The 27,630-nt window shown below is 40.9% G+C and overlaps 1 protein-coding gene across 14 annotated transcripts in view; it reads right to left on the bottom strand.

Moving 5' to 3' along the window:
• LOC125463790 (inward rectifier potassium channel 16-like) overlaps positions 1-24,446 on the bottom strand; it is a 143,586-nt gene extending 119,140 nt beyond the window's left edge. For 5 of the 14 annotated variants that reach the window (XR_007249906.2, XR_007249907.2, XR_007249908.2 and 2 more), the window contains exon 1: positions 22,433-22,642. The gene's annotated coding sequence lies outside the window, so the exon portion shown is untranslated. The other 9 variants (XM_048555502.2, XM_059653678.1, XM_048555503.2 and 6 more) reach the window with 6 other exon arrangements.
• Positions 24,447-27,630: the final 3,184 nt, after the last annotated feature.

Genomic DNA, 27,630 nt, shown 5'->3' with positions numbered 1-27,630 from the left:
GAAACTAAAGGGCATAGGTTTAAAGGGAAACAGAAAAGATATAAAAGGGACCTGTGGGGCTAATCTTTCACACAGAGGGTGGTGCATGTATGGAAGTGGTGGAGGTGGGCACAATTACAACATCTAAAAGGCATCAGGATCGGTAAATGAATATGAAGAGTTTGGAGTTACATGGTCCAAATGCTGGCAAATGGGACTAGATCAGTTTAGGATAGTTGGTCGGCACGGAGGATTTGGGCCGAAGGGTCTGTTTCCATGTTGTGTAACTCTATGACTCTGTTAGCACACTGTGCTTTTACACTTAATCAAGATTTTTGATTCCTCTTTGAATTTGTCTGATATTTTGTTTCTTCCTTAACAAGCAATAACATTACCTGCTGTACACCTAATTGTGCATTGATTTGCATTTTCTTGCCCACCTTAAGTCTTATTATTCACTTTAGAAGTTATTCTATACCTTAAGAGCTCTTTTCTCTAGGATGTCCAATTTTTGTTTTCTATCTGGCTGTTTTCCAAAAATAAGTCTTCTTGTTAACACTGCTTCTGATATCATGGCTAATGTGATTAGTTATATTAACTTCTTTTAATATTGTTATTTTGCAGTAATGATGGTTTGCTGTTTGTTTTTCTTCCAAGCTGTAATGGAAATTTTACCATACTTCAAAGATTCACCGCGACTCCTGTTGCATTCTTATTGTCTCCCCAAAAAAATGTGTGAAAACAAAATTGGGTACTTATTTCAATTGCCCAAAGTTTATCTGTATTATGTGGCTTGGTTAGCAATTTTCTCCAGCTCCCTGGAATATAGTCGTTTTTACTTGTGGCCCACTACAATTTGTTTTTCCAGCCCTACAATGGGGACTCTCTGTAGTGTTTCAGAAAAAGACTATCTTTTCAACCTGAATAAATGCACCATTTATGATTTCCTCTTTTGTACATGTGATTCTCAGTTCTTTCTCATACAATTCTTGATCTCTAGCCAGGTCACTTTCTGAGCACAAAGTCGAGATCCCTTCTAAGGTGATCACCTCACAATGTAGCATGTACAATCTCCTTGGAGCTGCAGGCTTCTTCTGCTTCTGCCTATCTTCTTTCAGGTCTGAAATGGTTTCATAGAATTATAGAATCCCTGCAGTCTGGAAGCAAGACATTCAGCCCATCAAATCCACACTGACCCTCCAAAGAGCACCTCACCCAGTACCACCCCCTTACTCTATAACCCTGCATTTTCCCATGGCTAATTCATTTAGCCTACACATCATAAACAATTTAGCATAGCCAGCCCACCTAACCTTTGGACTGTGGGAGGAAACCCAAGCAGACACAGGAAGAATGTGCCAACTCCACACAGACAGTCACCCAGGCTGGGATCAAACCTTGGTCCTGACATTGTGAGGTAGTAGTGCTAACCACTGAGTCACTGTGCCATTTCAGGGTCACTCTCTAAAGTATTCCTCAGTGCTGAGTTTTGTTGTGTGGTTTTGTGGGGATTATTATCATCAGCAACCGGCAGCATTTGTTTCTTTCGAAGTCTTCAGGGTCACCAACGTGACTTTTCCCTGCTTTTTCTTGAAGGCCTACGTTCTAGTTTCTTTTTATTGGCATCAACTAGTGCTAGTCAACACTGCCACTATTTTGCAGTGGGAGCATATCATTGCCATTGAGTTTTGTGTAGGTTCCTTCAAGTGATCTCATGTAGAGTGGGATTGATGCCTTTCTGGTCTAACAGGAGGAGTGTCCTTGAATGAATAAAATTCAGTTTGTTGCAGATTCCATGACCATGAAACCCCATTACTATAGTGACTGTTAAGAGCATACTGTTTCCTACAAACATAATGAAGGGTGTATCATTCATATTAAATACAAATATTAATTTTGCAATTTGTTTACAGCATGAAGAATTTTCTTTAAAAGGCAACCATGGTCAGAGAGCCTTTCCAGAACTTTTCCAGAACAATGAAATCCCAGTGTTCTGTCAGAAAGCAGATGACTGCAGATTCGAATGGTGTTCAGAGACAGGTGTTTACATTATTGATTTTATGATATGTTGGAAAGCATGTAAGGCTTAACTCGGCAGTGGTGGGAATCTCTTCGCTACCCTGGGTTCAAGAAGCCCAGAGGCAGAAGTCACACCCCATCCTGATCATTCAATGGCCGGCAGTCATTCACTACCTCATAGCACCATCAGGATCCTGGTTGTACGACACTTGCTGTAGGTGTGTGAATGAAGGGCAGGTAATGGGGAGGGATCAAAGGTCGAGTCATCAGCTCAGTCAGCAGCGAGGACATGGGTTGGTTCTCAGAAGATCAACCCCTCCTCAATATTGCAACTTTCAACAAGCCACTGAGCACTTTTGAACAAAGACCACAACACTCACTCTGCCTCACGGCACTCTGGACATCCGACAAACCTTTCTTTCTGGCCTTCTCAATTAGCGGGCGTTCCAACAGCTGCTGAGTAGGTGGCAATATGAAGACATTAAATGACCACTAGGTTTCCGTCTTCAGAGCCTCATTTGGTGATGGACAGGAAAGTCATCTGCAGGTCTTCCCAAAACAGGCTGTACTAGAGCCTTGGGAGGAAGATGGTAGGATCCCATGCCACATTTGCCCCCCCTCCCACCTGATTAAATGGTACCCAGCCGCAAAACCCAAGAAGAGTGTGGGCATTAAATTTTGACTATGGTTCCGACCCAGCAAATAAGGCACCAGCAGAGTTCATCACATATCTTCAGCAAGATACAGCTCCACAAGCGGCATTTGTAGCAGGTGCCACCTTTCCAAAGTCGGCTTGCTGAGCCGTTACAAGAAGTGCAGCAGATAATCTCATCCAACATCAAAGTTTTGATAAAAACCGTAAGGACTACGGATGCTGTAAATCAGAAACAAAAACAGAAGTTGCTGAAAAAGTTCAGCAGGTCTAGCAGCATCTGTTAAGAGGAAGCATAGTTAATGTTTCGGGTCCTGTAACATCAGAACAGTTCTGACTCTATTTACATTTATTCAATTTTCTATTGAATTATTGATACTGCAAAGGGAATCATGAAGGATTGAAGAATATTAGTGTGCACACACGCTGAATATTTTTCTATGCTCCAGAAACAGACTTTATTACTGACCAATGCTAAATGCAAAATACCTCATGTCATTAAATTCTGCCAATTGTAACAATGCTTAGTTACGCAAAGTGACCAGAACCAGGCTGCAAAACATAGGAGTATTTATTTGTTTTCACTAATATTAGGATTCTGCGTTAGAACCAGTGGAAAAGCCTGTCAAAATATTTTCTGACAGCCAGTCACGGGTTGACAAATGCAAAACCTTACATTATCAGTTAAGAAAATAAGCTTTGCAGAAATAATGTGAAAGGAAGATGAATATTTGGCACATAAACTGCTGTGACCACTTTTGAAGGTAGACAGCATGAAATGAAACAAAACTTGTACATGAATGCCCTCTGTAGGACACAACACGGGACAGCATTAGGAAAAGGATTTGTGGGATAAAGTGACCATATACCAAGATTATATAACTAACAAGACAATATTGTCTCAAAATTGCTGTCACACATCTGTGTTTCTTATTTTGGTACAAATCTGTCAGCATTCTGTGGTATTTTCCCAGATCACCACTTTTGGTGTCCTGTGGTCTTCACCTCCTCTTCCAGTATGTAGTACTGGATAAAGATTGTTTGAACGACTTCCTTGCCACCAAGTCTTCTTTGTTTTGCTTTGTCTTAGGCATATCTACTGAAGGATGGGAGAGGATACACCACCAGAGTATCTACAAAAGTGGCTGTGTTCTTTGATAACATGAAGGTTCATTGCAGTGATAGCAGTAAGTATATTTACATTTGGTCAGGCATAATTATTAGGGCCATAGGCAGCCGGTACAGATAAAACTGTTCCCTCTGAAAGCTAAGCAGAGTTTCTTGTCTGCACTTACAGACCTCAGTATGTGACATCAGTAGGATGGATGGAGTCAATGAATCATTTTCACTAATCTCTTTAGAACCATTAACTCACATAGTATATCTTCCACCAGCCAATTTTTCTTATAGTTAGCCTGTCTACAATTATTTCTATAATTATAATAAACTTACCACTGCTCCATCTCTCCCCAAGTCTCTGACTTCACAAACACAAGCAGTTTAAATGTTTTACAATGTTCTCAAAGTATACTCCTTCTTCACAGTACATGGCAGGTCCCTTGCTTGAAGGCTGGGATGCCACTCATGGAAAGACCATAGAACTGTCGAAGATGCTGGATGTGATGCTAAACTGAAGTGACCTCTGTCCTCCTAAGTTAGCATGAATAATCCAGTTACATTCTTGAGAAGAAGAGGGGAGTCGTGATATCTTGTCCAATGTTTGCACTCAGCCAAGCTGGGACCTTGTTTGCCATGCATCCCAACATTTTATCAAGGACTGCAATGAAAATATACATCATTACCGACTGAGCATTCTGAGTTGTGCTGAGGTTATGTAAAAAATATTGTGCAAGCAAATTCTTTCCAAGCGAATATAAACTTATGAACGTGTGCCTTTTAAATAGATAAAGATATGGTAATAGAATTTAGTTAGCGATTGAATCTTAGCATGTTGTCGAGGGATGGACTGATCGAACTTCTCACCTTGACTGCCAAGAATCAGGTGATGTCATGTTTCCCCGCTGAGTTAATTACGAGGGATTAAATGGATGAATTTTTATTTTAAGGTGTCTGCAAGTGCCTGACTGGACACACAGTATATCACACATCCTGGTCTGTCATGGATTCCAAGGATGGAATTTTAGAGAGGTCCGAATGATGTGAGCTGTGGCAAGAAATGTGGCAGAATTATGTGTGAAATCTGAGAGTCCCATCTTCATGTTGAAAGTGCTGAGGCAGCTTTTTCACTCATCAGCAGCAAATAGCCAATTGTGGAGCAATTTGTTAAATGCCTTATTGATTTCACTGCGTGCCTCTCCAATATTGAGATTTCTATCTTTCTGAACACACCAAACAAGCTAAATGTTGAGAATTTTCAATTTCGAAGTCAGAATGTGGCCCTGTCAACCTCAGCACACCACTGGTTGTGAAGACCCTCCATGATGTTCAGCACCAAATGGTTTCTCGGGGCATGCCCCTGACACCACTTGTCCACACACACTGTTATTTGATATTTGCCAATGCCTCAGGGTCCTCATGGCACCTTTTTAATCCACTTCCAGGGCCCTTAGGAAGTTCAGACATGCATTGCAGGGCTCACACCAGTCAGCTGCAGCAATGCGGTACGGTCAAATGGACACCCCAGGGTAGATCGACAGGAGCAGCAGTTGCTATGGTGATGGCATGGTAGGCCTAGTGCATGGACACCTGGAATGGGCTGTGTGGGGGAAGCATGGCAAAAAGGAGGAGATCAAACCCTTGTAGGAAGTGCTGTCCCAGCTTGGCTATGCACTTTCAAAAGAATGTAATGTTTGACTTTTAGATTTGTTTCTTTGTTTTTCTACTTAATACTAAGAATTACTGTCATGTTTATCTTTTAATTTTGTTCTTTCTTTCCATCTTATTCTTATGATCTTTTTCCACGTAGGTAAAGTACCTGTACCTAAGATGGTGCCTGGTGTGGTGACATCATACACTTTTCACTGTACTCCTATACTTCTGTACTTGAGTATATGTGGCAATCCAAGTCTAAATTTCCATGAAAATCTAAATCAAAATCAAAATCACTGGCAACTGGGGGGATGGGGTCATTGAGAGGCTGCAGTCGTGACATTTTGTCTAAGGGACGGGCACCCTGGTCACAGGTCAGACCTAGCTGCTTGATTGCTCTCCTGACGCTCATTCATTTATACGGGTCTACCTGAGTGCTCAGGTCATCTGTGCCTTGACTTGCCATGCCGTGTCACGATTGTTTGTGTATTGGTGCTTCAGCCAAACACTGTTGGTACTGAAGTACTATTTTGCATTGACACACAGATAGGCTACTTGTAAAGTTAGCAGCAGGAAATTCAAGGTGTTCTGGAGTAGGCAGAACAGCATCAGATGGTATGGTTGGCTAAGGGAGGGGAGTAATTGGCCTGCAAGGGAGAAGAGTGTAGAGAATCATAGCGGGCATCATTGAGGTATTATATCTCATCTGTTGATGAACTTCACAGAGTTGTGATGAAGCTCTCTCACTGCCATGGGTTTAGAACACAGGGAGGTAATTTGGAGACAAATTTCAATGTGTTTATTCTCCTCAGGGTGGATCTGGGGGAGCTGTGGAAATGGACGGTCAGGATAACACAACATATGGAGGCTCTGCTGTGATACCTACAGCAGATGGAGCCTGGAGCTAATGGCGCCCACAGCAAGCTGTGTCCTGCTAACACCTCGTTTTCTCGACGTGAAGTGCAACTGTAGTATTTCTTGGGGATGAGCGAGGCGCGGTTTTGTTGCGGGTTCAGGATTTCCTGGGACACTGACGGAACTACGCTGGCTGCTGGATTGGGCTTTGACGGCTGTAGGAGGCTATCCTCTCCCAATGACTGTGAAGGTGACAGCAGCTCCTTTCCCGGGAGTGATGGGTGTTAGATCCCTCAGCCATTCTCTCACAAACACATTAGGATAGTGACTGCTACTACATGTGCAAAATCATACCATCTCATTCTGTTCTCCCTGGACAAGGTGTTACATGTCAGAAATAAGATTTGGGAATATAACTGGGTGCCCCAATGGGCAGGCTGCCATCACCTGCACACACACAGCAGTGAGAGAGCTTCATCACAACTCTGAAATTCATCAACAGGAAGAGGTTCCATTCACTTACAGTTCAGGTGATCTATGATCACTGTTACTGCTTCCTGGAGGTGTGTGCCCATGACCCTGGTAACTGCCATGACTCCTGCATCCTGGGGCACTCTCTTACAAGTGGTATCTTTTGAGGGCCCAGGCTGGTTACTGGGGGAATGAAAGATACCCATTGAAAGCATGGCTCATGACTTCATTGCACAGCTCCTGAACTAATGCGGGGCATAGTTACGATGCTACCCAGACTTCAACCTGAGCCCTAGCAGAGCAAACAGCAGGGCTTCTAAAGATGTAGTCCCAGTATAGTCTGGGCAGAGTGTGCCACATCACCCTGCTTTGCTGTGCTCTGCACAATGCCTCATTGTCTGACTGGCTCGCAATGCACTACATGCTGAGGAGCTGGGAGAACAGGACCAGTATTCCAAGGAGGATGATGAAGATACTGAGCGAGGATGAGGAAGTTCTCTCAATCCATGACTGAGCTCAGTTGCTTGGGGCACTACAAACCACGCAGAAGATGAGTAATACCTAGTTCCAGCAGATGAAAGCTGGGTGCAACAGGTCATCATAAACCACTATTGGTCATCATGCCATCATGCTGCAGTGGGTCAGTGGTTCGCATTATTGCCTCACAGCACCAAGGACATGTGTTCAACTTCAGCCTCAGGCAACTGTCTGTGAGGAGTTTGCACATTCTCCCTGTGTCTGTGGAGATCCGCTCTCGGTGCTCTGGTTTTCTCCCACACTCCAGAGGTTTGCGGATTAAGTTATAGTAACTTAAAGAGGGTGTTTATTTGGGATATAACTTAGGACACATAAATTGTGTTGCATGCTGGTTAAACAGTGGCCACGGTGAGAGAATGGGACTGTGTGAACGAGAGATTGTCAAGCCCACGGGTGCAGTTTTGCAGCTGATGTGCCACACCATTGTCAGTGAGGGGCATCTCCAGATTACCAACATTTATCTGGGTGCACTGCAGCCTTTCAAAGATGGAGCAAGAGCATCAGATGCTGGTCTTTCAGCAGATGTCCGCTGAGATGTTCTGGGAATGGTGCATGGTAAGATGAGGGTGAAATAGGATGTGAGGAATGTTATTGGGCATCAGTAGGTAGTTAATGAGGTGATATCGTTAAGATCCCTTCAAAACACATGCCAGAACTTGCAAAAAACAAGGAAGATTCAGCCCTAAGGCTCTAATGAATGTATTTACAATATTACCTTCATGTCTTTTCTACTATAATAAAACAAATCACCCGACATTTGCCCGACTAACTCACAAAGCTGGCAAATCTCAATGGCAGTAACTATTCTGATAGTTAGCAGTGATATGTTTTGAATTTCAAAGAGGAACACTTTGACCCAGTTGAGTGTAAACTTAAATATTCAGAATATATTTAATTCAGTGCTCAATTCATTGATCATCATTGCTGAGTTCCTCCATAGCCTTGCCCATACTCTATTCTTTGTTCAGAAACAGATATAGACTACACAGCCCCATTCAGCCGACTCCACAAGTCCAAATCCCCAATGAGATTCATGGCTGTTTATTGAATGCAGATCTAAATTAAAAGAGGACTAAACCATATGGTTCATTCTTAGGCTCTGAGTGAAATGAGGCTTGTGAAATATTTTGCACGGTAGACTGCAAATCAATGGGAGAGGGCTCCATGCAGGTAGCAGTGAAAAGTGCAACAAAACTGAAAACAGGTTTTGCTTTGAGCAGTCCAGATTGGAATAGTCCTCATGGTACTTGAGATTTCTCTCTGGCAGATTTACATCAGTAAATCAGTGTTTTGCAGCCTCAGCTCACCTGCTTTAAAACTCTCATCCATGCATTTGTTACTGGTATACTTGACAGGATAAGCTAACTGCTTACAAGGACCCATGCATTGGTATTATCTGTCTTTAATGCCAATATGGATTCTCAGGATGGAAGCCTGAAACCGCTTGCATCATTGAAAAAGACAGGCCACTGATTATTGATTTGCCAGTATATATGGATCTTTGTATTATGCTGATCCACAAGATGTCGAATTGGTCAGTTGCAAAGCTAGAGTTTCCAGAGATCAATGTGAATCTGATACATTTTGGCCACAACTGAGCAGATTCAAAAAACTGCGAAAGATGGGACAGCACTGGTGTAGTACAATGGAATGCCACCAGAATAGTAATCCATAAACCCAGGCTAATGTTCTGCAACTATGTGTTTGAATCTCACCATGGTAGGGGTGAAATTTGAGATCAAGAGGAAATCTGGAGCTAAAAAGCTAGCTTAATGATAACCAAAGAAAAGCATCTGATGCATTAATTAGGGAAGGAAATCTGCTATCCTTATCTGCTCTGATCTCAGACCCAGTGCATTGTTATTGACTCTTAACGGTTCTATGGGTAACTCAAGATGAGAATAAATATGCCTTTGTTAATGATGCCCACATCCCATGAATAAATGAAGAAACGACCAGCTGCAGCATCTCAAAAAGGTCATCATCAACATGTGGCCTGCACATATCCAACTGAACATTCCCAGCTGATGCATTCATTCAGAAATGAAATAGGACTCTCAAAGAATATAATTTTTAAGGTAAACGAGTCTGCAAGCTCTATGTCAAGATATGCTAGACCATGTATATGGGTCCAGAGACAAACCTAGACCTTGGCATGTGAATCTGGATATTAGCCCTGCATTAATAAAGATATCAATCAACTAATGGAGTCATGGGAATCCTGTCAATTTCATCAACCTTGACAACTACAAAACCTTCTCCCACATGAAGTACCTTCTAAGCAATGGCACATGATTGTCACTGATATCTTCGATGTCCAAGGACATAGACATTCTGGTGATTGACTATTTCACTGTATTCCCTTTGGCACAACAAATCAAATATACTGCAGCCTCACAGCGCCAGTGACTCAGGTTTGATTCCCGCTTTGGGCAACTGTCTGTGTGGAGTTTGCACATTCTCCCCGTGTCTGCGTGGGTTTCCTCCGGGTGCTCCAGTTTCCTCCCACAGTCCAAAGATGTGCAGGCTAGGTGGATTGGCCATGCTAAAATTGCCCGTAGTGTTCAGGGGTGTGTGGGTTATAGGGGGAGGGGTCTGGGTGGGGTGCTTCAAGGGGAGGTGTGGACTTGTTGGGCTTAAGGGCCTGTTTCCACACTGTAGGGAATCTAACCTAATCACCCAGCGATATGTGCATGATTCATTCAATAGTCTTGAAATCCATCTGCCTAGGGAAAAGACACCTGCCATTCACCTTATCTATACTCCTCATGATCGTAATAGCTTCTATAAGGTCACCCCTCAACCTCCTATGCTCCAGTGAGAAAAGTCCCAGCCTATCCAGATTATTGTTGGAAAAAGGGGAAAAATTGGCACACGAGTATGATCCATGAGTGTGCAGACAGTTATCCCAAGCAGGACAAAGCATAGAAATGTGAGATTTTCAAACAGATGCATGGTTTCTTCGAAAGATGCTACATTGTTGTGCCCAATCTAGGTCACTTAATGCTGACATGAGCAAAGGTAAAGTCCTGCAGTGAAATTGACGATACATCTGGACTGCCTGCAATGAACTCTGCACCAAAGAGCTGCTGGCCAGGCAGAGACCAGCAACTCTATTGGGCATTAGTGCCAGTGGGGAGGCAGTGGCTGCAATCAGTATGACACCCACCTGAAGCACTGGATCACTGCAGGATCCCAGGCCACAGATGAGTGTTGGCAAGGTTTGGAGAGGTGAGGAAGTCACGGGGATCATAGGGGAAATGTGTCTGCAGCAATGGGTGGGGAGGAGCTCACAAGCGAAGATCTTCCATACTTTGAATGGGCATTGAGTGCCTTTGGATGAGGGCAACCAGCCCCGGAAAATGACCAGCAACTCCGCGTGTGTTTGCTTGATACGTTAGTCTTGTTTGATTTCAGCAGAGGTGGAAGAAAGCCTTTATGTGGATATTAATTGCTCACTTAGGGTCCTCAACTGGTGCAGAATAGAAATGAGGTCTGTGGCCCTTCCTGTGATAATTGAATTGATGTGGAGTTGTGGTCCTCTACATGCTACCCTCTGCCTGATTGGAAACCAGATTGAAAGCCACCAAAATTGTTACAGGGGAGGGCATTAACATCCACCTGAATTCTTCAGCAATCAGCATCTGCTCACTTACTGGCATTGGTTCCCTGTCCTGCAAATGCCTCAATTTTAAAAAATTCCAATTCTTCTTTTCAAATGCACCCAGGGTCTCAATCTGCCCAACTCTGTAATGAGCACCTGTGATCTTAAATGCTCCATAATTCATGAGTGTGTTATTCATTAAAGATCGGGATGTGAAATGCGCCTGAAATGGAGAAGTGCAGGCATATTGGGTCAATTATGTGACTCCAGGAGTGAAGCCCAAGAAAGATTTGAAAGAAAAGGATAAGATATTTCTTAACCAAGAGTCAATGTAGGGCAGCAAGTTCAAAGGTGATAGTGAAATCAACTCAATGTAAGTTCTCAATGGGCAGGAGAGTTTCAGATGGATATAGAAGCTTGAAAGCACATACCGAGAACAGTTTCTTCCCTGCTGTTGTCAGATTGCTGAATGGACCTCCCTAACTTCAGATAATGTCGATCTTGCTAATGTTGATCTTGCTTTGTGCACTTCCTGTGCAGCTATAACCTCGTATGCCTTGGTCTGTCTAAGCACGCTATGTTCTGTATGTCCTCATTTGCTGTGGTCTGCCTGTATAGCTCGCAATACAAAGCTTTTCACTGTAGTTAGATGCTTGTGACTAAAATAAATCAAATCAAGTTTATGGAGGATAGAAAATAATCGGTTAATGTGTTGGACTCGCCAAATCTAGAGGCAGGGATGACGGTCTGTCACAGTTGCTATTTGGCTTTTCCATGCAACAGGAATAACAAGGATAAAAGCAATAATAGGGTGTCTTTGCCCTTCAGCATTCAGCTTTGCAGATGTTCCCATCTCTGTTGTAACACAAACTGAGTAGAGCTCCAGTCTGAAACTTAGTGGTCATGTGGAATATACTTCATTACAATGCTAATAGCATACTTTGAAACTCCTGACAAAAATAGTACGTTCCTTATTAAAAATATAATGGTTCAAAGTTCCAAATCTCAGTTTTACTGTCTTAAATGTCACTGCCAAATTTAACTATTCAATGTATGATAGTTTTGGACAGTGGCCAACTGAAGCAGTTAATTTAAAAGAGAGAAGCAACATTCTTTTTGACAATAAAAAGAACATGTTCAGATTTTGGAACTTCTGAACATTTTGGGATTTAACAAGTGATGCATTTATTGTCAGAATTTGGAATGGGCTGTTAGAAATGTAAAATCTCATCCACAATGCTTTAATACTTTGTTGTAATTTCTTCAATGTGCAATATCATGTTTCATTTTTATCTCAATGCAAGATTCCATATACTCAAATGCCCAAGGTCTTTCTCTTAAATCTGACATATAATGTAGTCATAGTGATAGCTCTCACAGCAATCATCTGGCTGACGGCAACTTGCTCACCCAGCATATTTGCAGCTGTTTAAAAGTTGCCTGAAGAAACAAATTATTTTTTGCATTTTACTTGCAGTAATATACAAATAAGAGCACAATGTTGTCTGGACTTGTTGTTAGTTAATCCATGAGCTTTATATCTTACAAATCCATTCTCAAAATACTTTGTAAAACAGATGAAAGTTCACCGAACTGAAAACTTTACTCTATGGCTCTCGACAGATACTAACTAAGTAGCAATTCCAGGATTTTCTATTTGTATCACAAAACTCTTTGGATCCAGCTGATATGATAAAGTGTATTATATTCATGCTGTAAATATGACCAAAAATAAAAGGACAAGTAGGTTTCTATCGATAAGGTAAAGCAGACTCAAGGTTGGGTTCATTGAGTTCAAGAAAAAGTGGAAATAAGAGACGACTTGAGACATCAAATGAGAAGTAAAGGAGGAAAAACACAATTAATACATGGAAAGAAGTAGCAAAAGGAAACTATGCAGGAAAGAGTGCAGGGAGCAGACAGTCAGACACAGACTTCACACAAAGAGCAGACAGCAAGACAGACTCAGCACTCAGAGCAGAGAGTGAGGCACAGACTTCACACAGATGGCAGACAGTAAGCCACAGTCTCCACAGAGAGCAGACAGTGAGAAACAGAGAGTCCAGACAGGCAGCAAACACTATGATACAGACCCCACTTAGACAGCAGAGAGTGAGACACAGACCCCACGTAGACAGCAGAGAGAGACAGAGACCCCATACAGACAACACAAAGTGAGGCAAGACCCCACACAGATAGTAGACAGTGAGGCACTGACTGAGCACAGACAGCAGAGAGTGAGACAGAGACCCCACACAGGCCTGCTGTGTTCATCCAGCTTCACACTTTGTTATCAATGAGAGCCAAGTGCTACACTTAGTACAAACAGTCAGATACAGAGCCAGCACAGAGTAGATGCTCAGAAAGTCAGACCCATACGCAACACAGACAGCAGACAGTCAGACACAGATCAGCATAAGAATCACAGGGTCATGCCCAGGCACAGCATAGAGTGCAGATGGTCAGACACAGAGCCAACACAGAGAGCAGTCAGATGCAGAGCCAAGGTGGCTGTTTATGAGTGGCTTGTCATTTTTCAGTGTTGAGATTAAAGAAATTGAATACATGAATTCAAAACACAAAGGAAAATTGCAACATGAAAAGAAGCCAAATTAATGGAATATAAATATAACTAACATGATCTATAAACTAGAGATAATGGGAACTGCAGATGCTGGAGATTCCAAGATAATAAAATGTGAGGCTGGATGAACACAGCAGGCCAAGCAGCATCTCAGGAGCACACAATGATCTATAAACTAGCCTTGTTTTTCCATACATTAACACTGTCTTTTCTGCCTTACCTCCCGTATGAGGACCTGAGTGGCTCCTTGTTTCCGAATCCTGTTTGAACTCAATGAACCCAAAACTTGATTTTGCAATGCCATGATTTCCATCAGAATCCCCCGCAATCTCTTTGTTTCTTTGCTGCTGGTCATTTTTGCATAATTAATATCATATACTTTATTGCATCATTCATTTCATAACTAGAATCAAAATGAATACTTCTGGGAATGGATTTGTTTAAGGATAAAGCCCCACTATTGCTGTGACTGGGAAGCCAGGCCTTGGGTTTGCTTCCTTGTGTTCTAATAGAGGATGAAAGTACTGTTCATTAGGTCATCGTAAAATAAGTAAGCATTTTTCCTTATACTTTGTAACTACATTTAGTCTATTAATAAAAATGCCTCTCAGGAAAGTTTGCTGTTTAAACCTAGTGCCAATTTTACTAAGTTATTTTAATAGGTCATGTGGAGAAGAAAGACTGTCTCATTACAAGTTTTTTCCTCCTAAAACAAGCTTCTCTAAATATTGCTAATATCACTCGTGTAAATTTAGCTGTTTAGGTGGTTAATATTTAACATAACCTGCAGTTGCTGCTGTTTTAACTTTTAGCCTTCTAGATGGTTCGCTGTCACCAGTTCTATGAAAGTGAACAGGGTCTTTGCCACGGAATTAAATTTGTTTATTTGGTTTTGAAATGTTAATATTGCAGCAAATCTAAGACCTGAATACCACTCCCTAAGAGCCGTGCCCAGTTGCCTTTAAACTTGTGATGTTTTATTTGAAGTCGATATTCATTTCAGGGAATGGGCCATGGATTCTCAACCACTTATTATCAAGTATTCCATAATGTAATATGAGCCATCCACAAATATGTGATTTACAATTAACATTTCCTATGGTCCTGTGCTGAATGCTTTTCCTTATTTTCCTTTTTGCAATTGGTTTATTATCCAATTTAAGAGGGATACCAAATGCTTGAGAGGATTGAACACCCTACATGTCAACACTCAAGAGAAATGAGAGGTGATCTTATAGAAACATATAACATTCCTAGGGGACTTGACAGGTTAGAGGCAGAAGGTTTTCCCCTCATAGGAAAGTCTGGGGCCAGATGGCATTATCTGAGAGTAAGGGGTCTCCAATTTTAGACAGAGATGAGGGGGAATTTCTTCTCTGATGGTGGGTAATCCGAATTCTTTACTGTAGAGGGCTATCAAAGCTGGGTCAGCAAGTACATTTGAGACTGAGGTAGACAGATTTTTAATCAGTAAGGGAGTCAAAGGTTATGGGGTAGAAAAGAAGAAAGTGGAAGTAAGGATTATCAGATCAGCCATGATCTGATTGAGTTCAAAGCAGACTTAATGGGATGAATGATCTTGTTTTGTCCTTGCATCTTATGGTCTTATGGAGAGTCGCATCCACTTTTTTAGGATTCTCAGCAACATAAACTCCCAAGTCAAGCCATTGACGGAGTTGTTGGTTGGTTCTAACTGGTTTTCATGCAAACGTTTTGTCTCCCTTCTAGGTGACATCATCAGTGCTGTGTAGCCTCCATTGAAGCACTGTTGTTTTGTCCCAATCTGAACTTATATGGTCCAGCCTGACATAGTGGGCAGTCTTGTTTCTGGTTTTATACCATAGTGCTATGTAGGTGGGGTCTATTTCAACATGTTTGTTAATGGCATCAGTGCTTGAAAGCCAGGCCTCCAGTAATTCTCAGGCTTGTCTTTGTCTTGCTTGTCCTAGTACTGTAACTTTATCCCAGTTAAATTGATGTCCTTCTACGTCAGAGTGTATTGAAATGAGGGAGAGTTGGTCATGCCGTTTTGCTACGAGTTGGTGTTCATGTATCCTGGTGGAAAGTTTTCTGTCCATCTGTCCTATGCAGTGTTTCTCACAGTTGCTGCATTTTATATATCACACTTGTCCTGCTCATTGTGGGTATGGGGTCTTTTTTGTCTTGGAGAGTAACTGGAGAAATATGGCTGTTGGTTTGTGTACTATCCTTATTCCAAGAGGTCGTAGGTGTTTTGCAGTCAGTTCTGATGTGTTTCTAACGAGGGTATGGTGGCCAGTGTGTTGGACCGTATAGTGCCTTCTTGGTGTTGTTAGTTCGCCAGTCATTGGTGGATGAAGCTGTTAGGATGAACATTGTTTGTAAAGGCTCTGCGTAGGTATTCCTGTTCATTTTTGTGCAGCTCTGGAGTGTTGCAGTGAGTTATTACTGGGTTAAACAGTCTTGAAACAGCTCTTTTTGTGGACACTGTGATGGCTACTGTTGTAATTCAGGATTTGGTCTCTGCAAGTAATCTTTCTGTATACGCTGGTAAGGAACTCCCATGGTTTGTTCATTCTACCACTACGTCTAGAAACGGGAGTTGATGGTTGTTCTCTTCTTCCCTGGTGAACTTGATCCCAGTGAATATGCTGTTAATAAGGTGGTGTGTTTCTTCCAACTTTGCTTGTATAATGATCATGAAGCTATCATCAATGTTTCTAAGCCACAGTTTAGGCTGAATCTGGGGGAGGGCTGTGCACTCCAGTCTTTGCATAATAGCTTCCTCTACGAGTCCCGAGATGAATGAACGCAATGATGTTCCATTAATTTGTGCATATATCTGGTCGTTGAAGTTGAAGTATGTGGTAAGGCATAAGTCTAGTACTTTTTTAAAATTACTAGGCCTATGCCTAACCATACATTTCATCTTCAATGTATACAGCATATACAGAAAGACTACACACACTGACCAAATCCTGAATTACATGAGTAACCACCCAATGTCCACAAAGAGGACTGTGTCAGGACTCTGTCTGAATGAGTGATAACTCATTGAAACATCCCGGACCCGCACAGAACAAACAGGAACACTTATATGGAGTTTTTGCAAACAATTGTTGTCCTAACATCTTCACCTGCTGATGCCTGGCAAACAAACAACACCAAGAAGACACTAAACGGCCCAACACACTGGCCACCCTACCCTATGTTAGAAACACATCAGAACTGACTACAGGACTCCTCTAACCTCTTGGAATAAGGATAGCACACAAACCAGCAGCCATACTTCGCCAGTTACTGTAGAATCCACAATGTGCTTATCAGTCATCTCAGAACCTATCAAACTGTCATCTTCTATCCTAAAGAACTGCAGAAGAGAAGAAGAGGGTTTTCAAGGGAACAATACATTGCATGGATTAGAAGTGGCGACATACAGGGTTCTGGTGTTTACAGCAGACCAAAAGATGACATTTGAATTTCAGGACACTGCTCAGTGATTCTTTTCAAAATTGTTTCCACCCATGATCAGACCATAACCAGTAAACATGTTAACTTTTAAATTTTGGGTATGCATTTCAGAAACTAAATGTAATTTTCCACAAAGAAATCTCCTTGTATCATTCCAAATGCAAAACTTAATTTGATTTTAAGCTTCCTAAATATCATGTCTTCTTATTGATGATTCAGTCAGGGTGAATGAAGAAGCCAATAGGGAGAGAGGGGGAGGCGGACCGAAGATGGAGAGAAAAGAAGATAGGTGGAGAGGAGAGTATAGGTGGGAAGGTAGGGAGGGGATAGGTCAGTCCAGGGAAGACGGACAGGTCAAGGAGGTGGGATGAGGTTAGTGGGTAGGAGATGGAGGTGTGGCTTGGGGTGGGAGGAAGGGATGGGTGAGAGGAAGAACAGGTTAGTGAGGCAGAGACAGGTTGGACTGGTTTTGGGATGCAGTGGGTGGACGGTAAGAGCTGGGCTGGTTGTGTGGTGCAGTGGGGGGAGGGGACGAACTGGGCTGGTTTTGGGATGCGGTGGGGGAAGGGGAGATTTGGAAGCTGGTGAAGTCCCCGGCAATTATAGACCGGTAAGTCTCACGTCTGTCGTCTGCAAGGTGTTAGAAAGGATTCTGAGGGATAAGATTTATGACCATCTGGAAGAGCATGGCTTGATCAAATACAGTCAACACGGCTTTGTGAGGGGTAGGTCATGCCTTACAAACCTTATCGAGTTTTTTGAGGATGTGACTAGAAAGGTTGATGAGGGTCGAGCTGTGGATGTGGTGTATATGGACTTCAGTAAGGCATTTGATAAGGTTCCCCATGGTAGGCTCATTCAGAAGGTCAGGAGGAATGGGATACAGGGGAACTTAGCTGCTTGGATACAGAATTGGCTGGCCAACAGAAGACAGCGAGTGGTAGTAGAAGGAAAATATTCTGCCTGGAAGTCAGTGGTGAGTGGAGTTCCACAGGGCTCTGTCCTTGGGCCTCTACTGTTTGTAATTTTTATTAATGACTTGGACGAGGGAATTGAAGGATGGGTCAGCAAGTTTGCAGACGACACAAAGGTCGGAGGTGTCGTTGACAGTGTAGAGGGCTGTTGTAGGCTGCAGCGGGACATTGACAGGATGCAGAGATGGGCTGAGAGGTGGCAGATGGAGTTCAACCTGGATAAATGCGAGGTGATGCATTTTGGAAGGTCGAATTTGAAAGCTGAGTACAGGATTAAGGATAGGATTCTTGGCAGCGTGGAGGAACAGACGGATCTTGGTGTGCAGATACATAGATCCCTTAAAATGGCCACCCAAGTGGACAGGGTTGTTAAGAAAGCATATGATGTTTTGGCTTTCATTAACAGGGGGATTGAGTTTAAGAGTCGTGAGATCTTGTTGCAGCTCTATAAAACTTTGGTTAGACCGCACTTGGAATACTTCGTCCAGTTCTGGGCGCCCTATTAAAGGAAAGATGTGGATGCTTTGGAGAGGGTTCAGAGGAGGTTTACCAGGATGCTGCCTGGACTGGAGGGCTTATCTTATGAAGAGAGGTTGACTGAGCTCGGTCTCTTTTCATTGGAGAAAAGGAGGAGGAGAGGGGACCTAATTGAGGTATACAAGATAATGAGAGGCATAGATAGAGTTGATAGCCAGAGACTATTTCCCAGGGCAGAAATGGCTAGCACAAGGGGTCATAGTTTTAAGCTGGTTGGAGGAAAGTAGAGAGGGGATGTCAGAGGCAGGTTCTTTACGCAGAGAGTTGTGAGAGCATGGAATGCGTTGCCAGCAGCAGTTGTGGAAGCAAGGTCATTGGGGTCATTTAAGAGACTGCTGGACATGTATATGGTCACAGAAATTTGAGGGTGCATACATGAGGATAAATGGTCGGCACAACATTGTGGGCTGAAGGGCCTGTTCTGTGCTGTACTGTTCTATGTTCTATGTTCTAAGTCCACATTGATACCATTGGACTGCAGGGTTCCCAAGCGGAATATGAGTTGCTGTTCCTGCAACCTTCGGGTGGCATCATTGTGCACTGCAGGAGGCCCATGATGGATATATTTGCCATTGTAGTCATCAGTATGAATTTCACCAAGCTTTAGCTATGTTTATCTATATTTAGTACTTATTAGTTTCCATGAGATACTCTCGTATGATTTGAAATGAAATATTGTATGTATGGTGCATCTGAAATAGTCCTGCACCTTTCGTTGGCAATTATCCGTTTATTGAGACAACAGATACGAGAATGTCGTCATATTCTCACTGATAGTAGAAACTACAGATGCTGCAGAACCGTGAGATAATAAGGTGTAGAGCTGCATGAACACCGCAGGCCAAGCAGCATCAGAGGAGCAGAAGGATCTTGACCCGAAACGTCAGCTTTCCTGTTCCTCTGATGCTGCTTGGCCTGCGGTGTTCATCCAGCTCTACACCTTGTTATATCATATTCTTATTGTTCCTTTCAAAAGGTACAACACCACACCTTCAAACCAAAGTTTAAAGGTTAAAAGTATAGACTTATTTACAAGACAATTGATGTACAGAGCTGGTAAGAAAGAGCAGATAGTAAAAATCCAAACAGCAAGGAAAAAATCAATGCAGTAAAATCTCAAATAGTGAGGATGAAATTAATGCAGAAAAGACTAAAATATCCCTTTTTGTGAACATGTTCCTTATGCTATCTAGTAAACAACTGGATATTTGGATGTAATTGTTCTTTGTTGAATTTAATCTTGCAAAGACATATTTAGATGAAAAATGTCCAGTCCATAGAGCTCAGGTCACAAAGTCTAAAGCTGAATAATCAAGGCTGTATTTTAATGAGATGCAAAACTACTTAAGTTATAACCTTACTTCTGAGCACTAAAGGTAATCAGAAAATAATAAAGCAGAACACACAGCTTGTTAGGAAAGCTGTTAACTTTAAAGTATAATTGCCTTCCTGCTAGCATCTCATTTTAATGGTTAACTAATTTAATACACTTAATTCCCAGCCTGTTAACCCACATAACAAGCAGCTAATTCTTGTAATTTGCTTGAAACAGTTGCACAAATACATATGTTAAATTGGTCCCCTGACTGCCCTTAAAGTTGTACTTAAGGAATTCCTTGATATTGTTTTGAAGAAGAGCAGGAAAGGTCTCCTTGATATCCTAGCCAATATTTATCCCTTAAACAAAAGGCTATTTAGTTCCTACTACATTGCTATTCTGAATAAAATTGACTGCTGCATTCCTTATATTACACAATCACTACGCTTTCAAAGCACTGTTTTGATTTTAAAATGTTTTGGCATATCCTAAGGTCACAAAAGTACTAAATGAATGCTAGTCTTCTTTTCAACTTTTCTTTTTCTATTTATAAGAAAATATCTGATGGTGAACATTTTTAGTATGGGAGAAGACTTTATTACTTTCAGCACAAATTTGACCTTCTGATCACTTGCTCAGTGACAAAGAGTTAGTTTATAACCAACTGTTCAGTTAATACATATAAAAACATGCGACATACTTGCTTTCAATTTCATAATCAGCTCAGTCCATGCTACAAATGAGCCCAGCATTTCACATAATTTTAAGTGTAATTATAATTTGTAAAACTGAGAAGATATCATTTCACCAATAACAATAGCTCTGCACAGATTGCAATCTTTGAAAGAGATAGAAATGTTCAGGCATTTCAATACAAGCTCTGTCTTACCACTTGGAACTCCTAGAACATGAGTAAAGTTACACATCTTTCAGTTAATCAGTTTCACTGTGAGACACTTTACAGCATGTTTATCACATATCAGGCTTTGAGCTGATTGCCATGATTTTTTGGGATGTGAGAAAAGATGTTCAGATATGACTGACACACAATAATTACTAGGTAAACATCGTCAGCTTTGTTTTCACACAGCAGTATTTATCAACAAAATAACTATTTGATGTTTGCCACAAGCTTAGCAAATCATTAATAGGAACAAAGGGAAACGAAAATGCACAGGAGTACAGGTTTTCAATCAATTGTACATATACGGGACAGTTACTGTGAATACTTTCTAATAGGCACATTTCATTTCATGCAACCTAAAAGCTTTTCCATATAAAAATGAGTTATGCAATCAGTGATGACAGCAGCCAGGCCAACTCTGCTAGCATTTTTACCTTTGGCGTGACTTGGGGTGCTTTCAACAATGGATTTTTCTCATGCCTCTTATTAAGAATGTGCTATTGATATCAACCTGTATTCTGTGAAATGTGTAAATCCACGAACAGGCCCATTAGCAGGGCTGAATCATGCAAATGAAATCAGAGGCTTAGAAACATAGAAACAGAAATTGACCATTAAGGCAAGAAAATTACAAATACTTGCTATTTTTGAGTGAAAGAATATTTCTGTGCTTGCTACCTGAATGCCTGAAATCTAATTTTAAGACCATGTTCCCATGTCCTTGATTCTGATCCCACTTCCACTCCCAACATAAAATATTTTTAAATATGATAGCTAACCTTTCAATTTTCCAGTTAAAATGGTCAATAATATTGTTCAAGTACCTTGTTCTTCTTATTCATTCGTTGTTAAATGATCAAAGGATTTCATTTTACGTATAATTGCTTAAATTATTGTCTTCTTCTTGGTAATTAAGCAGGTTACATTTTCAGTTTGAAGTTAAAGAATATATCTTTCCTCAGAAATAAGTTCTAAAGTCATTATGGTATTATCTAATTAAACTTGTTCGTGGTCATGATATTCCTAGCAATATGTACCTACATCAAAAAACGGGAAGATCTAAGTTACAGCCAATCGGTAATACAAGCATCTAAACAAAGAATTCAAAGAAGGTAATGTTGTTGAATTTGGATACTATTTCCTAATTCAATATCTGAGACCACTGTGCCTCAGTTAGTATTGTTGAATAAAATGGATACTATGACTGCTCATTCACTGCAATATTTAGGGACAAATTGGTCACTCTTCCATTAATATAATGAACCATTCTGCAGACATTAACACTTACGTTTTATGATTCGAACAGCAGAATTTGTCCACAAATTTTGTACCCAGAGCTCTGAGACATGCCCCTCTTTACCTCAAACTTACTTGCAGGCTTTACCTCATGCTTGTAATTAGGTGGCACAAAATGTGATGTGGAATTGGATTTCATATGAACTATGATTATGGACAGAAAATTCAAGTCTCATGTTGAAAATTGTGAAATGGACTGATGGTCAAAATGAAATGATATCTTTTATTGAGGTAATGTGTGCCATAAAACTCAAATATTAAAATTACACAATTTACAATCACTAAAGTTATCACAATATCATTGGCAAATGAAATAAACTCCCATTTAGGCATTTAATAAAAAATGTTCTGAAAACAACTTTTTGTACTTAGTGTTTTTTAATCACATAAAACCCAGGTATTTGAGCCCCATTTTACCACTCTTGGTTACCTTACATTTAACATTAATAGGTAACAAAGCAGGTGAGTGAAACGTGTTCTTACCTCCAAAAGCAGTTCTCCCTTTAAGTTCGAAAATAATTGTGAGGAGTCAGTGAATTAGTGTTACTCCTATAAATGCTTTGGTGCAACAGTACACCTGGTGAGTTGTTGTCTGAGTTCTAAATGACTGTAAGGATTAGTGCACTTTGTAGATCAGGATGAAAAAAAGACTGAGGAACAGCTTTTAGGTTAAACATTGACACCTCCCTAAGGAGGCTGTCGCTCAAATCTTAGCGACAGAGGTCTGCTTGATTAATTATTGTAAGTTTGCATTACGTAAATACATTGTTTAGTTCGGAATTTAAAAAAAAGTCAATGAAAGCACGCAACTCTTTTTTCAGTGTAGAATTTCAAGAACTTGCAATGTTTAGTCTTTATACTAGTGCCACTTGCCAGGATATACAAGTTGCATAAATATTTGCTGATAATAATCTGCTGCAGTCAATTGAAGATAAGTATTTAGTCAAGACACTGATTTTTGAGAACAAAGACATAAACTTGATGTGCTTGTGCATTTGCCAGGTTGTCCTAAATAACTTCTGGTGCAATCCAATTCATTCTCTGATGAACTGGATGACTGTAGGTATTATTAAACTATTAAAGACATGCAACTTGAATCTCGTCAAAAGCTATTGTGTGTTTATTGGAACTGTACAAAGCCATTGAAATTACTGATAACAGGGCGAAGGTTTCCGGCAGCGAAACCCTGGGAAAATTCAGCCTGTTTTCTTCCAATGAAAGGTGATTCTGAAAGGAAAATAATCTTCTTAAAAATTCAGAACAACTACCAAATACCTTAAAGTGCTAAATGCCTTTCTCATTTATGATACGAACGTGTTTCATTTCCTATCAAAGGAAAATGAGTGAAACATTGATTAATAATGTAAACAATGTGAGTCTGTAATGTTAGTCATCAGTCACAGACTTATTTTCCAAGGACAAAGCAAGTTAGGTACTTGTTATACATTAGGAAAGACTTGAATGTATTTATCACCTTTAATGATGACAGCCAATAAAATACATTTAAAGTATTGTCAGATTGTACTATAAGAAAGTAGCAAATTTGCCTGGATCAAATCTCTACAGACATTTCCACCCCAAGGAGTCTGTGTTGTCAATTCCAGTGCAGTATTAAGGAAATTCTACACTGCTGAAGGTGGTATTTTTAAAAATCAACAACGATAGGTATGTGTCATCATGGAAGTTTGCCTTTATTGCCCACTCCAGAGGTGAGCTACCTTCTTGAGCCATTGTAGTTCATGTATTACAAGCACTGTCACAGAGCTGTTAGGTAGGGAGCCTCAAGATTCTGACACAGTGACGATGATGGATGGAGTGCATCAGAGAGTCAGTCGTATATTTATGGCCCAGGCATTAAAGTGAGCTGGATCTCCTACTGCTTCTTGTTAAATAATTCATTAATTACTAAATGCCACTCATTAAGCTATTTTCTGACCTGAGAGATAAACTTCACCCACAGCTGTTCATATTATGGAGGGAGGAGCATTGCTTGATTTGGCACAGAGGTGAGAAGCATTCACAGAAATGATTCTTCGTATTGCTACAGTTATAGACGTAACTGAAGCCTAATCTAGCTTAGTCTCTGCTCTGAACAAGTCTAAACTCCGTGGGATACACAAAAAAGTGAAGCAAGAACAAAAGACAAAATATATGAAAACATTTGTGCTGTTTTCATACGTAGATCCTTTTTGAATTGTTTTCTCTCTTAATTTTCATTGGTATTTTCTGGAAAATTAGGCAAAGGAATGAGATGATTGTGTGACAGCAGAAGCAGAAGCAGAAGCAGAAGCAGAAGCAGAATAGTAACTAGTACTCATTTACCTACTTACTGATTTGTGAAATTCAATCCATACGAACAAGTCGTCATATAAAACAATTGGGAAATTTCAAACAACTTCTGAGGAGCCCAATATCCATTCTTTTGCTTAAAATGAAGCATCAGACATAACCTACCATTTCAACATTAGACTTTCAAATTTGCATTTACTGTTAGTATGCTGCTAGTTCACAGTTGGAATAGTACAAAGGTTAAACATTTGATCTTGCTTCCACTTTTGGATACTGAACTAGAAGTCAGCTGTGAGTCACAAGGCCTATAGCTGAAAATTTAATGTGATCACCGAGAAAAAGTGTAATCAACACAAGCATTGAATTACTGGAGTTCTGCCATTAACATTTCACAATGCTTAACAATGACAGACGTAAATGTGAATGCCATTTTTAATAGTGGGTTACCATAGAGTCATCAAACGATAGCAACAATACCTTTAGTGCAATTCCAAGGCATTTCTGTGGAGTATTACCCAACAACATTTGACAGTATCCCACATCAGAAGATAATATGAATTTATCAAGCTACATAGGGGATAAAGGTCTGAGATTTGACAATAGAGAGCCTAAATATAACAGTAGAGGCTGAAGTGCAAAGGTCCCACTAACTAACACCTCCATCATAATTTTTTACAGGGCAGAGTGTGGGAACAGAAATGGTGCTGCATCATGTCTTTCATATCTCTGTAGCTGCCATATAAAACAGTAGCTGTGGGGAAGACAATGTGTATAGCTTAGGCCTGATATGAATAGGTCTAAATTTTGTGGAATCCTGTGAAGTAACCACCCTTTTGGAGACAGCACTGGAGGAAATTATGGGAGACCAGGTGCCCTTTCGGAGAAGCAAGAGGCCCTTTGGAATTATTGAAAGTAGACTTGAACATGGATACAAAACTTGTTGGAGCTGTGAGAACTGTTGACAAAATGGGCTGCCCAAAGTGTCACAGAGTTAAAAATAAAGTTATCATAATGAACTGTTGAGAGAGCTGTCAAGGAGCTATCATTGGATTTTTGCTGCAAAAGTGAAATTCATAACATTCAATCAGGTCAATGCCTCAATTTGCTTGACAAATGAGCACATTATAGAGTTTTTGAAGTGGGACTATGAATTCCAATGTTTGATTTTTTTTCAGAGACGCGAGATAGTTAATGGATTTTATAAACATGGGATTTTTTTCTTAATAGCGAATTATTCAATAAATGCTTAGTTTTTTTGTTTTAATTCATTCATGGAATGCGGACATTGCTGCTGCTGGCATTATTGTTTATCCCTAGCTGCCCTTGAGAAGATGGTGGTGAGCTACCTTCTTGAGCCTCTTCAGTTCATGCGCTGCAGGTTGACCCACAATGCCCTTAGGGAGGGAATTCCAAAATTCTTACCCAGCAACAGTGAAGGAATGGAGATAGATTTCCAAGTCAGGATGGTGAGTGGCTTGGAGCGGAATTTGCAGGTGGTAGTCTGCTGCTCTTATCCTTCTAGATGAAAGTGGTCATTACTTCAGAAGGTGCAGTCTAAGAATCTTTGGTGAATTATTTTAGTGCATTTAATACGTGATACACACTGCTGATATTGAGCATCAGTGGTGGAGGTGTGGTTTGACATTGGTGATGTTGATGAGTAGAGATGTTAAGGCACAATGGGTAGCATCTCTGCCTGTAAGCTAGGACCTCCAGATTCAAGTCCTATCCCAAGATTTGATGACTAGGTAAAGTATGTTCTTAATATGACCTAACAGGCTTGGCAGCATGGTGGCTTGGTAGTTAGCACTGCTGCCTCACAATGCCGGGGACCTGGGTTCAATCCCACCTTCAGGCAACTGTATGGAGTTTGTACATTCTCCCCCATGTCTGCGTGGGTTTCCTCTGGGAGCTCTGGTTTCCTCCCACAGTCTAAAGTTGTGCAGGCTAGGTGGATTGGCTGTGCTAAATTGCCTGTAGCGTCCAGGGATTATTAGGTTAGGTGGGCTACACTTGAGGAAATGCGGGAGTAAGGGAATGAGTCAGTGTGGGATGCTCTTTGGAGGGGCGGTGTGGACTTGTTGGGCTGAATGACCTATTTCCACGCTGTAGGGATTCTATAATTCTATGAGGTTGAATGTCAATGTATAGGTTTTTCCGTCAAATGCCAAAAACAGCTGCTCAGCTCTTTGCAGATGGCAATGGTAAAATACAGCAGGATGCTGACAGCTATAAACAGAGACCAACACAGAAGACCATGTTGTCAAGGGCTTTTCAAGGCATGGTACCTGAAGGGAGAGAGATGTTGATTATGTGATAAATGTTGCTTAGGATACTAGGGTTAAATCTCTGTCTTCTTCAAAGTAATAGTGTGAGATATTTGACAATCTCCAGATATAGCAAACCAGACCTTGATTTCACATCTCACCTGAACGACTGCATCACCAAAAGCACAACACTGACTGAGGTGTTGATTTTTGTACTCACTTCCTGAGGTTGGACTTGAACGCAACAACAGGTGACTCAGAGACAAGATTGCTGTTGATGAAGCAACAAAGGAACAGAAAAATTGTTTTCCTTCCTTCTCAACCTGCCTGCAGCTTGTTCATCAGCTTTCATATGGATGAAGTGGCACCCACCTTTCTCTAAACTTCCAATCAGACATAGTTAACCACCTAGAATGGCTTCTTTTCCTGCGGTCTCAGATACCTCTGAAGCCCTTCAAGGATCTATTCTTGGTCTCCTGCTATTTCTCTATTACAAGTTGGCCTTCAACAACATTATCTAAAGCACGTTTCCTCTTTAGACAAACAGGAGGCTGGAAGAGCACAGCAAACACAAGTAGCATCTACAGGAAAAGAGACATCAATGTTTTGAGTATTACCTTTCTTCAGAACTGTTGAATGTTGATAATTTCCAGCTCAAACTCTAACCATCCCTAGGAACCATCTTGTTGTCACTGCATTGTCAGATTGTATGTCCAAGATCCAGTGCTTAATGTGTCAAAATCTCCTCTAACTAAATATTGGGAAGACTGAAGCCCATACACACTATAAACTCCATTCACTAGCTGCTGAAGCTATTTCGCTCACTCCCAACTTCCTGAGGCTCAACCAGACTATGTTCAAACTTGTTGTCATACTTGATTTCCAAATGAGCTTGCAATTGTACATCCATGCCATTGGTAAGGGTATTTGCTTCTGTCTGATATCACCAACTTTTCAAATCATCCATGGCTGCAACCATAATAAATGCTGTTTACAACTGTAAGTTTAACTATCCCTTTGCCCTCGTCTTCAACTCTACATAGACATAAGTTCATCCAAAACTCTGTCATTCATGTTCTAACTTGAACCAAATCTTAGTCACCCAAAATGTCTGTGCTTACTAAC

Source organism: Stegostoma tigrinum, chromosome 22, assembly GCF_030684315.1.
Source record: "Stegostoma tigrinum isolate sSteTig4 chromosome 22, sSteTig4.hap1, whole genome shotgun sequence".
In the NCBI taxonomy this organism is placed as follows: Eukaryota; Metazoa; Chordata; class Chondrichthyes; order Orectolobiformes; family Stegostomatidae; genus Stegostoma; species Stegostoma tigrinum.
The sequence above is the reverse complement of the archived record's forward strand: the minus strand, read 5'-3'. Positions and strand labels throughout refer to the sequence as shown.